Below are 13,515 nucleotides of genomic sequence, written 5' to 3'. Positions count from 1 at the left end.
CCAAAGCTAGGATCCAGGAACTCAATCCAGGTCCCCCAGGTGGGTGGTAGGGACCCAAATACTTGAGCCATCACATGATGCTTCCCAGGGTGCACATTAGCAGGAATTTGAATTGGAAGTTGGGATTTGAACCAGGCACTCTGATATGGGCTGTGGATGTCCCCAGCAGCAGCTTAAGCTGCTACATCAAATGCCCATCTCTGCTGCAGTGATTCTTAATAATCTCAATGATAAAATGGTCCCTCCTAAGGGGGCAGATTACTCCCCAATCCCACACCAAGGTACACCACTGTACCAGCCTCAGGGTGTGGCTTTAAGGATTTCCTCTGCTCTCAGAGCTGGGAATCACAGTCAGGTGTCTGACTAGCACTGCAGTAATGGTGCTACCTTGAAAATATCAACACGAGGTGGGCAAAGGTGGTCCCCAACATTGTAATGGTTTCCTACTGGTGCTATAATAAGCCACCACAAGCTAAGTGACTTACATCAACTCAGATGGATTCTCTCACAGTACAAGGGTCCTGTGAGGCTGAAACCAAGGCGAGGGTAGGATTGCGTTTTTTGGAGGCTCTGGGAAAGAACCCATTTCCTTTCCTTTTCCTGCTCTGTTGAGCTTGCCTGCATTCCTCGGCTTGTGGCTGCTGCTTCTGTCTTCAAAACCAGTGGTCTCTGTGACTCTGATCCTAACTCTCCTGCTCCCTCTTTTACTTAAGGGACCCTTGTGGTAACCTTGAGCTATGTGAATGATACAGGATAATTTCTCAAAATCTTAATCATATCAGGAAGTTCCTTCTGCCCTGAAAGGTACAAGCTGATAGGTGCTAGGGGATTAGCATGTAGACATCTTTGGGGTGCGTCACTCTGCCTCCCCCCCGTATGTTCGAGTGGACATTGGAGGTCAGGAGACTGAGTTCCAATCTTGGTGTTACCATCGAAGACCTACACATCTTGGGGAAAATCTCAGCCTCTCTGGGCCATTGTTCCTCAGAGTCTCTATGTAGACCCTGCTAGGAGATTCTCTTTGGGAAGTGGTGCCTTTGAGAACTGGCTCCTGCTAATTAGAAGCCAGAGCTGTTTTACACACCTGCAAACGACACCCTCGCATTTATTTAAGGTCACTTCTGAGCATACCATTAGTCTTTCTAATGGCATTTGTGCAGGTTCTCAGCTGAGCTCTGCTTCTCATCCCACATTTACTTACACCTTGCCTACAGAGCGTGTAAATTTTCAATTTCTCATTTTAAATAGGGGGCTCCAGTTCTGTAGCGTGGCTGATGCATGAAATACCCACAGCCAAATTGCTTAACGCCCAGGTTTTCTATCCCCGTCAAATTAAAGCTTTTAAAACACCCAGACTCCGTGCTGGCTGAATGACACACACACACAGACTTGCTGCTGGCTCTGGGGGCAGGCGATACTGGATCCTGTCAAGTTCTAAATCGGGAGGATTTTTATAGTGGAACAACTAAAAGGAATTGCTGCCTTATGATATATAACTACTACTTATTATAGATTGATCCATCTTGCAGCAGGGAGGTGGAAGGCAGGGAGCTATAGGGAGAATGAGGAGCGATCTGAGACCTGAGCAAAAGTAACCTTCTAATTGCCTTTTCCATGACAGCATCATAAGCTTCTTTATGGCAGCTTTATTTCACAGTGACCTGACACACTGCTGTAATTTTCCCAGTGTCACTCATGCAGGTTTAAAAATGATTGGTTTTATGGCTTTTATTTGGGAATTTGTCAAGGTTTCACATTTGTGGAAGCCTTGAAGCAGTGGCCTAATAGTTCATAATTTGGTGTTTAAAGGGAGACTGGTGGGTGACCCGCTCGGGCCTGCAGGTGCCTGCACTGATCACATCCTTGAGCCTGGCAGGGAAATCTCCCTAATTCCTTTTCCGCCACAGTAAACCTTGGCTGCCAGAAAGGTCCACTCCAGGTTCCAGGAGACTCCTGGCATCCCGAGATGGGAGCAGAAGCCCTCTGAGTTTCCTGACCAGGTTGGTATTTAAACCTAATTCCCATGAAACGGACTTCAGGTGTTAGTAAGTCAGCCCAGCTTCGGGCGGCAGATTGTGGCCGTGAGGATTTACGCACTCCCTGGATGACTCACAGGCTGGAAATGAAAAGTGCTGGTCTCCAGTCCTCCTCCCTGGCTCTCTGTAAGATCTCCAAGCCCCAAGCAGATGTTTTTAAAAGCCTCAGTCTTGAGGGCTGTTTTGGCCTCCTGCCACTGTGTGTACTCTTAGGTTTAATGAAAATTGGGGCCTCCCCGGCTCTCCTCCTAACGGGGCGGGGGCCCGGGAGGGGGTGGGGCAGAAATTCCTCTTGCGCAGCGGCTGCGTCCACTCAGCTGCACACGCGCAGCCAGCTGCGTGGTGCAGAAACACGTGTGCACCTGCTTCACCCGCAGCTCCCTGCTCTCGGGCCGCCTGGGCTGGCCTCTGCGTGGCGCATACCTGCTGCTGTTTATCACAGTTGGCTTGTTTCCCCCTCAGTGCGCCTCGGCGTAGCTGGTGCTTATTTGAGCAGCGGGCGCTTTTTCTCAAGTGACCTCTGCCGCGCGGGAGATTGATGGTGGCGTTTGCTTTCATTATGTGTGGAGGCTGCTTCATGATCTCACTGCGTGGCTGTCAGAGCCAGAGCAGAACGCTTCCCAGAATAAGCCTCCGGTATTATCTTTGAACATATGTTCTTGATTAAACGAGAAGAGGAAAGTATCTTCGTTTTTCCCATTTGGAGGTTAAAGTGGAGGGTTTGTCTAAAAACAGATTGCAGTAAATTGTGGGTTTATTTGAACAGTATGTCAACATTATTTACTCATGGAAAAAAAAAATCTCAAATTGATAGGTTTCTTTTAATTACCTCATCCTGAAAGCTGCTCTCTCAACAAACAGCAAATATTTCAGAAGCCATTTGGATTGGGCTGGAAATGTTGAATGACTGGAAACCTGCCGAGAATAATACCTTTGAAAATGTTTCTGCAGTTCTGAGTAGGAGAAAACTTGATTAGGAAACAGCTTGTCTCTGAGCAAACAGGGTGTCGCCTTCTGTGATCTTTTGGGCCTGCCGCTAAGAGACGGCTTGTGTGGCTCTTGCCTAATACCAATCACACCACCCTGAAAAACCAGGTACCTTTCTGGGGCTAAGGATTCCGTGGCGGCGCTCCGACCGCAATGACCTTGTTTAACTCCACTACAATAATACCTTCCTCTTGGGCCGTCTCCAGGGAGCACAAAAGCAGACTGAAAGAAGGTTCAGGAATCGAACGAGTTCTAGGCAAGTCCAAAGAGCTCTTCCAGCAGACCCAGGCCGATGTGCCTTTTACCAGCTAACATCCTCGCATTTCATGGCATGGTGCTGGCATGATGGAAAGATCATCTGCCAGGTACAGCCATTCCTGGGGCCCCAGCCTGTTTCGGGGTGAGGGAGGAGACGCAGAGGTCAAAGAGACTCACTTACAAGGGGATTTCAAAAAATTCACGGAAAATGGAACTAAAAGATAAGTCTATGTGAATGCAAAGACATTTGAAGTCCATGCATAATTTTGCATGATATGCATTTCCATGAACTTTTTGAAGACCCCTTGTATAGGGCAAGACGCCTCAAATGCATTTACTCATATGCTGATGTTCTGTTGTGACTTCCTTTTCAAAACTATGTGCGATGTTCGTTGCATGTGACGTGTGTGTGTGTTTTGAAGAGCTGAACAAAACACTAGGAAGGAGGGGATATGGGACCTGTAAGTGAGAGGTTGGGGTGAACTTGGGGTCTCCACACTGGGCCTTGAGTGAGTCCTTTGGGCACCTCCCCGTGTTAGGTAGCATTTCAGGAAGCAGCAGTCTGCGTTGGGTTTACTCCTTGGGTAAATGTTTCATCTGAAATGGGCATGTGTGGGGATAATGTCAGGAGTGCGGTAGAAGCTAGCAGACTTGCACTAGATGTTAAATGTTGAAATCTCTACCAGTTGGCCAATCACTGCCTGCGGCCCACTGGATGCTCTACCAGCACCCCAGGAGCTGGGACCCCTTTCCCTGGCCCACCCTAAACCCAGCAACCAAAGGCCTACTGCCCAGCACTGGGAAACTTCAGGGCCTGAGCAGATATGAAGAATGGCCTTTGAGCCTCAGCAGTGATCAGCAATGCGGAGTCCAGTCCCCGGGTGGGTGTGCAGTTGCCAGCAGCCTGAGCCTCTGATCCTGTGGGAAGCCAGTGTCCCCAGCTCCTTGCCCCTCAGCTTGGTTTGTGTGAAAGAGGTCAGACAACGAACAGAGACCTGCTGGACAGAACTCCCAATCGTGCCAATAAAAACCACTTTTTAAAGTTTGGGGCCATCGGGGACATCATGGCTTTTTTCTTCCTACGCTTGCAGCTCTTTTCCTCCACATCCCGGTGTGAAGTCCAGAAGTCTTCACCACAGAGATCACTTCAGGGACAGAAAACGCAGTTCTCATCCAGATCCAACGCTTACTACTCCACAACGTTGGGCAAGGTACATTACCTCTCTACACCGCATTTTTCTCATCTGGAGTGTATTGATGTTGGACTTGATCCCTTCCAGCTGTAGCAATAAATGATTTTTACTTCTTAAATTTCCTTTCACTAGCCCATTCACTCACTCTGTCAGTGGATGTGACATTTATGCTTCAAGAAGAAAGAAAAATAGTATCATCTGCTAACAAATAGTGTTCAAACACAAGCTCAGGTAAGAATGATGCCCCAGATCCAGTGTGGTCTGAAAGAGGGAATTGCTGGGCAGATGAGGCTGGCTTGCTCCACTCCTGCTTTGCACATCAGTCAAAGCAGGGGAGCTTTCTAACTGAGCTCAGTTGATGGAGATTCCTGCTAATGGGACCCCGTGAGTACCAATGCAGTTCCTGATCCATGCAGCCAAGCTCCTCTGTCTCATGGTCTTGCCTTGGCAACCATTTTAAAAAATGTGTTGTGACTCATCAAAGACCATTATTATGAACAAACAACATTTTCACCTACTTGACATGCACTAGCATTATGTTTTTAATGGGGTTTGCAATGCTTTTGATTTTCTGACTCATTTTGAGTATTGGTATTATAACTCATGCATTTTGATATTTCCTTTTGATCTAAAAAAAAAAATCCTGGTCTCTCAAATTATAATGTTTTTTACATCTTAGATGCAATTTCAGGGTGGAGCAGGGAAGGGAAGGTTCCCCTCTTACTTTAGATAAACATCAAGTTATGGGGCCCAGTTGTGGTAAAGTGCATTAAAGTGCATCATCCCATATTGAAGCATCCGTTCAAGTCCTAACTGCTCCATTTCTGATCCAGCTTCTTGCTAATCTTCCTGGAAAAGTAGTGGAAGGTGGCTCAAACACTTGGATGTCTGTTACCCATATGGGAGACCAGGATAGAGTTTCAGGCTCCTGGCTTTGGCCTTGCTGAATGCCAGCCATTGGAACCATTTGGGAAGTGAACTTGAGAATGGAAGATCTCTCTTTCTCCGTCTCTTCCTCTATCACTCTGACTTCCAAATAAACAAAAAACAAATCTTTAAAAAATATATATATATAAATATATATTATAACTTGGGAGCTAATATACGGAAATGCATTTTATCAATTTTTGTGACCAACCTTTTCCCTACCTGGATATTATACTTGGTTGTATAACATTACAAGTATTGACAATGATGAATAGGACTAAAATACTATGACACTGTCAGGAGGATTACTATTTCAGACTTGCAAGGGATGAATGAATTTGTAGCTCTATATGTAAGTCTATGGTTTTCTGAGAAGTCTGTCCTGATCTAGCCTGTCATTCCAGTGCTTCAGTACAATACTCTGGATACACATATAGTTGTGATGGGTTTTAGGTTACCCTTGTAGGCTTTTATATTTATGTAAAGATTTTATTTATTTATTTGAGAACTAAACTTACAGAGGGGGAGGGACAGAGATAAAAGGCTTCCATCCATTGGTTCAAGATGGCTGTAGCAGCCAGAGCTGGGCCAGTCCGAAGCCAGGAGCCAGGAGTTCTTCTGGGTGTCCCATGTGGGTGCAAGGGACCAAGCACTTTGACCATCTTCCAATATTTTCCCAGGGGCATAAGCAGAGAGCTGGATCAGAAAAAGAAGCAGCCAGGACACAAACTGGCACCCATATGGTATGCTGGCGCCATAGGTGGAGGCTTGGCCTGCTATACCACAGCACCGACCCTCCTTGTAGGCTTTTAAGACAGTGGATTTTTAATCTAGCTCTCCTCTCATTCCTCTATTTCACTTTTGCTTCCTCTCTTGTCCCATAAATAAATATCTTACTAGGCGTAACTCCAGCTTGGTTTTAGGAATCATAGCTTTTTCACAAGTAGCACTGAAGACACTTAATAAACAAATTTAAGCTGAGAAACTTAAGCCTTTTATATTAGGAAATCCTAGGATTTGTCTGTATTCAACACTTTTCGTAATCTAAATTCTAGAAAAATGAATTGCCACTTCTGGATACATGTACTATATCAAGATCTACAGATAATCGCCAAAGTACATCATGAATAAGTGTTCCTTCGTCAATTTAACTGCTGTCAGGGTGCCATAGTGAGGGTTTGTCAATCTTTTTGTAATACCACTTTGTTTGGCCCAGATCTTTCTACAATGCCAAATTTGCCAACCTACACACTGTCCTCTTTTATAATGTGCATAAAGGATCTGATTTTTATCCGGTGGTGAAAATCAAACCTGGTCTATCAAATCTTAGCAAGGAAGGAAGACTCCATACACCTTGGGAGGGATAGCCAACACTCGTTCCCAGGATTCTGCTTTCTCTTGAGGATTTCTTGCTTACAACACTGTTGTAATCACATTAATTCCTCTTGGACACTCCTCCAGTAATACTCAAGCCCAAGGGTGGATTCGCCTGTCTCCTCAATTCTCCAAAGCACACAGCATGACTGTGACCAAAACTTTTAAACAAAATTTTTAGACACCACACACTTTGGGATAGCAGAAGAGAAACAAATACTAAGGGTGACATGAAAACAGATGATCTCGTTTGCAAGATTCAGCTCTCTGATCTGTTTCCCTTGGAGGAATTCTTCCATCCCTACCCCTTGGCAGTGGCTTCAGGCCAAGTCCCAGAGAGTGATGAATATTCCCTTCCCATTTATCCCAGGCTCTCTTTACCCAGCCAGGGACCCCTTTTCCTTGGCTTTGGGAACATCTTCTCCTTCAGCAGACATTCAACCCCTCCCCTGCAGAGCCTGATTCTGTTGTCGCCACAAGATCAGAAGGTACCTGTATTGATTCACCAACCTCATGGGACACAGGAATATGAGGGATGTTAATGTTTGGACACTGCAGGAAAGTCAGAACTACACCAAAATTTATTTTTTAAAAAAAATTTAATTTATTTATTTGAGAGTTGGAGACAGAGACAGACAGACAGACAGAATTCCCATCTGCTGGTTCACTTCTCAAATGCCCACAAAGGCTAGGCCTGGGACAGGCCAAAGCCAGGAGCCAGAAAATCAATCCAGGTCTCCTACATGGGTGGCAGAAACCCAGTCACTTGAGCCACCACTGCCTCTCAGGATGCACACCTGCAGGAAGCTAGAACCAGGAGCCAGAGCTGGGCATCAAATCCATTTACTCTGATAAGAGATGCAATCATCTTAACAGGCATCCTAACCACTAGGGTAAATGCCTGCCCCCCAAATGCCTTCTTAAAGCTATGGTTCTTACCTACCTTTGAGTTTACAACGTGTTTACAAATGTTAGGATTTTTGTCAGTACACTGGAAGAAATTGAAAGTTAACAAGTTGGTGATGTTTTATCACTTGACTGCTGGTTATGTTTTATCACTTGACTGCTGCTGAATAGAACCATGTATTGATATGACTTATTTTCTTCAGGCCTATTAGGGAAAGGTCTCCCTTGTTCTAATAAACACCTTTTGGTTTTGTTTGTTTGTTATAAAATCATATTTATATATTTATTTGAAAGGCAGGGTTACAGAGAGGCAGAGGGAGAGAGAGGGAGAGAGAGAGAGAGGGAGAGAGAGAGAAAGAGGTCTTCCATCTGTTGGTTCACTCCCCAAATGGCTACAATGGCTGGAACTGCACCGATCTGAAGCCAGGAGCTTCTTCCCATACGGGTGCAGGTGCCCAAGGACTTGGGCCATCTTCTACTGCTTTCCCAGACCATAGTAGAGAGTGAGATTGGAAGTGGAGCAGCTGGAACTTAAACTGGCGCCCATATGGGATGCCAGCACTGCAGGCAGCAGCTTTATCCAGTACGCCACCATGCCAATCCCTCTGGTTTTGGTTTGATGTTACCATCACCTCTTGTCCCACTCTAAGCAAGTTGTCCATTTGTTCTACATCATATTATTTCTGCCCATTTGAGTTTCTGGAGCATCTAATGAACATCGTAGTACTGACCAATATAAAGTTTGCGCTTCATTCAAAATTTGTGAGATACTTAATGTTGCTTTCTCTGACATACCAGAGAGCCATAGAATTCTAGTTGGCCATCATTGTACTACATTATCAGGGTAATGTAAACACGACCAGGATTTTATAATGTCTATTTCTGACTGATCTTGTAATAGAAATGTGTACATATCAGCATATGAAAAGTTACACTTGCATTTCCTACATGTGTGTGTATTTAAGGAAGTCGCGCATGTTTTAAATAAGGAATATGGCAAGGAATGTTGACTAAAATACAAAGCTCTATCCGTGACTTTCTGAGTACGGGCCCTGGGGTGCTGTGGTGCTGTGACTACCTCAAAACAAAGGGGGATGTGTGCTATGCATTTCCTGTTCCTGGAAAATCACATGGTTGAAAAAAATTTCATTTTCTCTCTTGAGAACTATCTCTGTGCCAAAGCAAAAAACCTTGAGAGGATTAATCAAGCTTCCCCCCACATCCCCTCCTCACCCCCGAAGTCTAATAATTCTAGAGAAAAAAAAGAAGAAACGGAAGAGCACTTGTCACTGAACTTCTTAGTATTTTAAAATATCCAGATGCATTGCATGCAACTATGTCAAGTTTGGACTTACACCAACCATGAAAACACTCTGTCTTTTTTAGGAAGGAAATTGCACACACATCACAAAGAGTATTCTGAAAAGTGGTTTTCTTTTTGCTTTGTCTGAGTTCCTCGCACGTCAGCATTAACCATGCTCAGAGCCCATAAACATTTTTTTCTGCATGCCAAGCTTCCCCAACCTCTTCTCGGCTGCCAGAGTGGCAGCATTGTATCAGACGGTTGCTAGGAGGACAAGACCACAGCATTTTAGGCTTGGAAGGGATATTGAGGTGGTTTATGTAATGCCTTTATTGTATAAATGAGAACTAGAAGCTCAGAGACACTCAATGGTTTGCTGGAGGCCACAAGCCAATCTATAATAGTCCAACAGTCAGTTGGCTCCACCTCCTCAGTGGATTGAAGGCTGGACTGCCACACCCTTAGCGAAGCACTTTGAATATGTCCAGGTGCTATGTAAATATAAGGTATGCGTGGGCAGCCGAAGTCACCAAATATTTGACTGCTTCCAAAGAAACTTTCACAGTAAGAGTACCTTCAGCTAGCCCACTCCTGTCTCTTCTAAAGTGACCAAGATATAAAAACCCATCAGCCTCATTCTTCAGGCGTTTAAGTAGAACATAGAGTTCATGATAATTTAGATGTGAATATATAGTTCTTAAGGAATAATTACTTCAAAATGGACATTTCTTTTCAAGATGATGAGTTTTATATATTTTTTTGACAGGCAGAGTTAGACAGTGAGAGAGAGACAGAGAGAAAGGTCTTCCTTCTGTTGGTTCACTCCCCTAATGGTTGCTACAGCTGGCACTGCGCTGATCCGAAGCCAGGAGCTGGGTGCTTCCTCCTGGTCTCCCATGTGGATGCATGGACCCAAGCACTTGGGCCATCCTTCACTGCTTTCCCGGGCCGCAGCAGAGAGCTGGACTAGAAGAGGAGTAACCGGGACTAGTACCCGGCACCCCAGCCGGGATTAGAACCTGGGGTGCTAGCGCCACAGGTGGAGGATTAGCCAAGTGAGCCACGGCGCCAGCCAAGATGATGAGTCTTTATATGAAAATCTTTGTCTTAAATCAGTAGTTCAAAAAATGAGAGATTTCATTAAAGTGTATTCATCTTCTAGGTTCAGCATCAAATTCCAAAACAAAAGAACATATGATATTTAGGATGTATTGATGTTATGGGGCCTATTGATTTGTGATGGTCTTCATTTCTTTCACATTAGTTTTCACTTTCATCTTTCCTTCAGATATGGGTTGGGATGGTCTGATCTTATGACCACACAGAAGCAACAACACAAATGACGCACTCCCTCAACTCTGGAAACAGCTGTCACACATTTCACCATTCTGCTGGGTACTCACTGCCTTTCACCTCTTCTCCCAGTGCACCCAGATTATTGAGGTTCACAATGCATCATTTTCTCCATAAAGTCAACTATCCCCCAGGAATTGAGGGAATGTAGCAGAACCAGTTAGTTAATGACAAAGATCCGGGAAAGGTACCTTCTGCTCCACCTGGGTTACATCAGACTTGTTTTGAAGTCCATCTCCGTGGGTGTGATTTGCTTGTGGTATTTGCAGGTCTGTGTAATCATGAACCATGAGACTTTCTTTCAATTTGTTGTCTAGAGGCCAGAACACATTAGTTCCTAATCCTGGGATGATTTCCAGGGCTTCTTCATGGAATCTCACCAAAGTTTATGCAAAATCAAGTGAGACAATTATGTCTGGTAACTTGTTTACCAAATGGCCAGAACCCAATGTAGTTTATTCTATCATTTCTGGAAAAATGTGCTCTTAAATCTTCCTCCCCATCCATGCTTTTCAGCCAACTTTTCAGTCACTTTCAACTGCAGTACTCATAGGAAGGCCCCCTCTAGTCAAATCTGCTCCCTGCTCCCCATCAGGCCCAGCCCACAGCTGCCGTAGACCAGAAGGGAAGGGAAGCAGTCTTTTCTGTCCTGGTCTTGTTCTTTTTTTCCCCTCCTTTGTTGTTTCTGGGCATCTCTCCCTTCTTCATGTGGAATTAGAGGGGAAGGACTGGGGATCAGGTAGAAATGTCTCTTACCTGTCAATTGTGTTACAATCTCATCCCCATACCCTTGAGTTTCTTCTAGAGTTGTAAACTATGGGTGATACACTCTTAGCAGTATAGGGACTCATTGTACCTTGCATCACCCTGGATTCTAACCTACTCTCTGACCCCAAATCAATTCCTGAACCATTGATTACAACTAACTTCCAAGAAATTCTATCTTTCATATATGTTCGTCTACTTAAATGTTTTGGTTTCAAATCAAATTTTGTTTTTGTTTGACTTTTTTCTTCCTCTATACTTTCCTTTATTTCATTTGCACCTAGCTATGTAATTAAATTTTTATTACATGTAGGATTCTTCATTTGTAGTCATAGGGTCCCCTGGAGTATTGAGTCTGTTATATTCGAAAGCAGACGTTGAAGCTATGAGTGTGGGAAGTCTTGCAAATATCCACAGAGAACGAGTAAGATGACCAACTCTCCTTATTTCAGGCTTGCCTGTCCCTGTGACTGTATCTCTTGGAGGCATAGTGTCAAAGCCTCTTATTCCTACACAGTTCCATCAAAGAATCTACTTTAAAATTTCTAGTCTTATACTCACATAGACTGGATGACAGGGGAATAATTGCTAGACGGGTTTGCCATGTTTTAATGAGGTGTTTTTAAATTTGTGTGAGGTCTCAGTGCTTATTGTCCAGCTTTGGGGCGTTAGCCAAAATTCTGAGATAATAAGGATTATTCTACCTTGTTCTGTGCACAGTTGAACCCCAGTGTCTAATGGTCATAGTTAGCCTCATTCAAGAACTCTAAAAATTCTCTAAACAGTAAATCCTAGTTCTGAGGACTTGGACTCCATCATATTGAGCTGGCTAGTGACAATTTTAGCTGGGTAAAATTGGCTGTATATTTGATTTTGGATTTCTGGTGTACCTTTACAGGGTCTAAGGATTCAGAGTAGAGCCATCATGGCATGTTTGGGATCTTTATTACAATTTCTGGAAAAGAAAGAAAAGAGCAGGTGTCCTTACACTATCTTCAACTTGGGTTTGGACTTCCTCTCAGGCAAGCTGTAAGTCACATGGGCTTGGCAATAAGGATATGGGAGAAGCGGCATAAATGGGAATGGCTCATGATAATGACTTCTACAGCCATTATGGATAAAACTGCTGACCTCTAATAGTCTGCAAAACTCCCTGCCCAGTGATTTCTCAAAGGTGTCCTGGAAGCCTTTAGGAGACCATAGCAGCTTTGAAATACTTTGAGTTCTGCTGTAGATGCCTGATTGCCACTGAGGCATTATTGGGCCTTAGAAGTTTTGAACTCTGTTAAGTTATCTAAACACAGATCTCTAAGGGTATAACAGTTTGGAGTGTCTGTCTTTTTACCCAATTTTTTGAGTACCTTCCCTCTGTTCTATCTCTGTGTTATATCATGCAGTCCTCAGGCCGGATTGATTGGACTGGGTTGGACAACTTGACCCCTTCTAGGTTCAGTCTTTCTTTCAGGAATTTGGAATTGGCACTGAGAAATAGTCTGTACTTGTGCCTAAAACTTAAGTGATATAAACGCAGGAACTGTACTTGGAGCAAAACAAAAGAGAGGGGCTGGCATTGTGGTATGGCAAGTTAAGCCACCTCTTGTGACGCTGGCATCCCAGATTAGAGTGCTGGTTTTAGTCCTGGCTGCTCCACTTCTAATCCGGCTCCCCACTAATGCTCCTGAAGAAGCAACAGATGATGGCCCAAGTGCTTGTGTCTCTGCCTCTCATGTGGGAGATAAGGATGGAGTTCCTGTATCTTGGCTTCATCGTGGCCCAGTCCCAGTTGTTGAAGCCCTTTGGAAAGTGAACCATGGATGGATGATCTCTCTTCTCTCTCTCTCTCTCTCCCCCTCTTTTTCAGTCACTCTGCCTTTCAAATAAATGTGTAAATCTTAAAAGAAAGCAAGAGAAAAGAGAGATACTTCTTTGGCTTCTGAGGGTTGTCCAGTTCTCAGAGCATGATGCAGCTCTTAGTATCTTTCTAATGAGTTTTCCTTTTAGGTGAAGGATAGCTCAAGTTAATGTGTCTTATTTAAAACCAAGATGGCCTTGATGAAAACAGAGAATACTCCAGTCGTGTAGTACTTCTGCTGGTAATGTATGTGAATTCTTATACTTTTGCTTATGTTGTGAGAAGAGGTGCAGACAGGATTAATGGGGTGAGGATTACTGCCTTGATCAAGGTTGAGTTGCAGACAACAGGCTCAACTGGAATCAGCCTGAGCAGAAAGGGATATATTAAAGAGTATTAGTTCACAGAATCTCTGCACAGTTTTAGAAGATATGTGACTGCTGACAGGTCAGACAAGTACAGCACACCCAAAAGAATTGCCAGCTACGCCACGGGACTGTTCTTGGAGGTACCCGTGATGTTAGGGAGTGGATGGCACAGGCTACTCTGGAAAGAGCCAAA

At 44.3% G+C, this 13,515-nt stretch overlaps 1 long non-coding RNA gene across 3 annotated transcripts in view; it reads left to right on the top strand.

Moving 5' to 3' along the window:
- The first annotated feature begins 1,807 nt into the window (after nt 1-1,807).
- LOC138843486 (uncharacterized) overlaps nt 1,808-13,515 on the top strand; it is a 39,097-nt gene continuing 27,389 nt past the window's right edge. The window contains exons 1-4 of one of the 3 annotated variants that reach the window (XR_016211967.1): nt 2,054-2,162; nt 3,230-3,388; nt 4,373-4,492; nt 4,607-4,705. This is a non-coding gene — a long non-coding RNA (uncharacterized LOC138843486). Of the gene's footprint in view, nt 2,001-2,053; nt 2,163-3,229; nt 3,389-4,372; nt 4,493-4,606; nt 4,706-13,515 lie in introns of those variants that run through there. The other 2 variants (XR_016211968.1, XR_016211969.1) reach the window with 2 other exon arrangements.

This window comes from Oryctolagus cuniculus, chromosome 8 (assembly GCF_051225735.1).
Source record: "Oryctolagus cuniculus isolate XC-2025 breed Fujian yellow rabbit chromosome 8, ASM5122573v1, whole genome shotgun sequence".
In the NCBI taxonomy this organism is placed as follows: domain Eukaryota; kingdom Metazoa; phylum Chordata; class Mammalia; order Lagomorpha; family Leporidae; genus Oryctolagus; species Oryctolagus cuniculus.
Note: the sequence above shows the minus strand (reverse complement) of the source record. Positions and strands in the feature narration are given on the sequence as shown.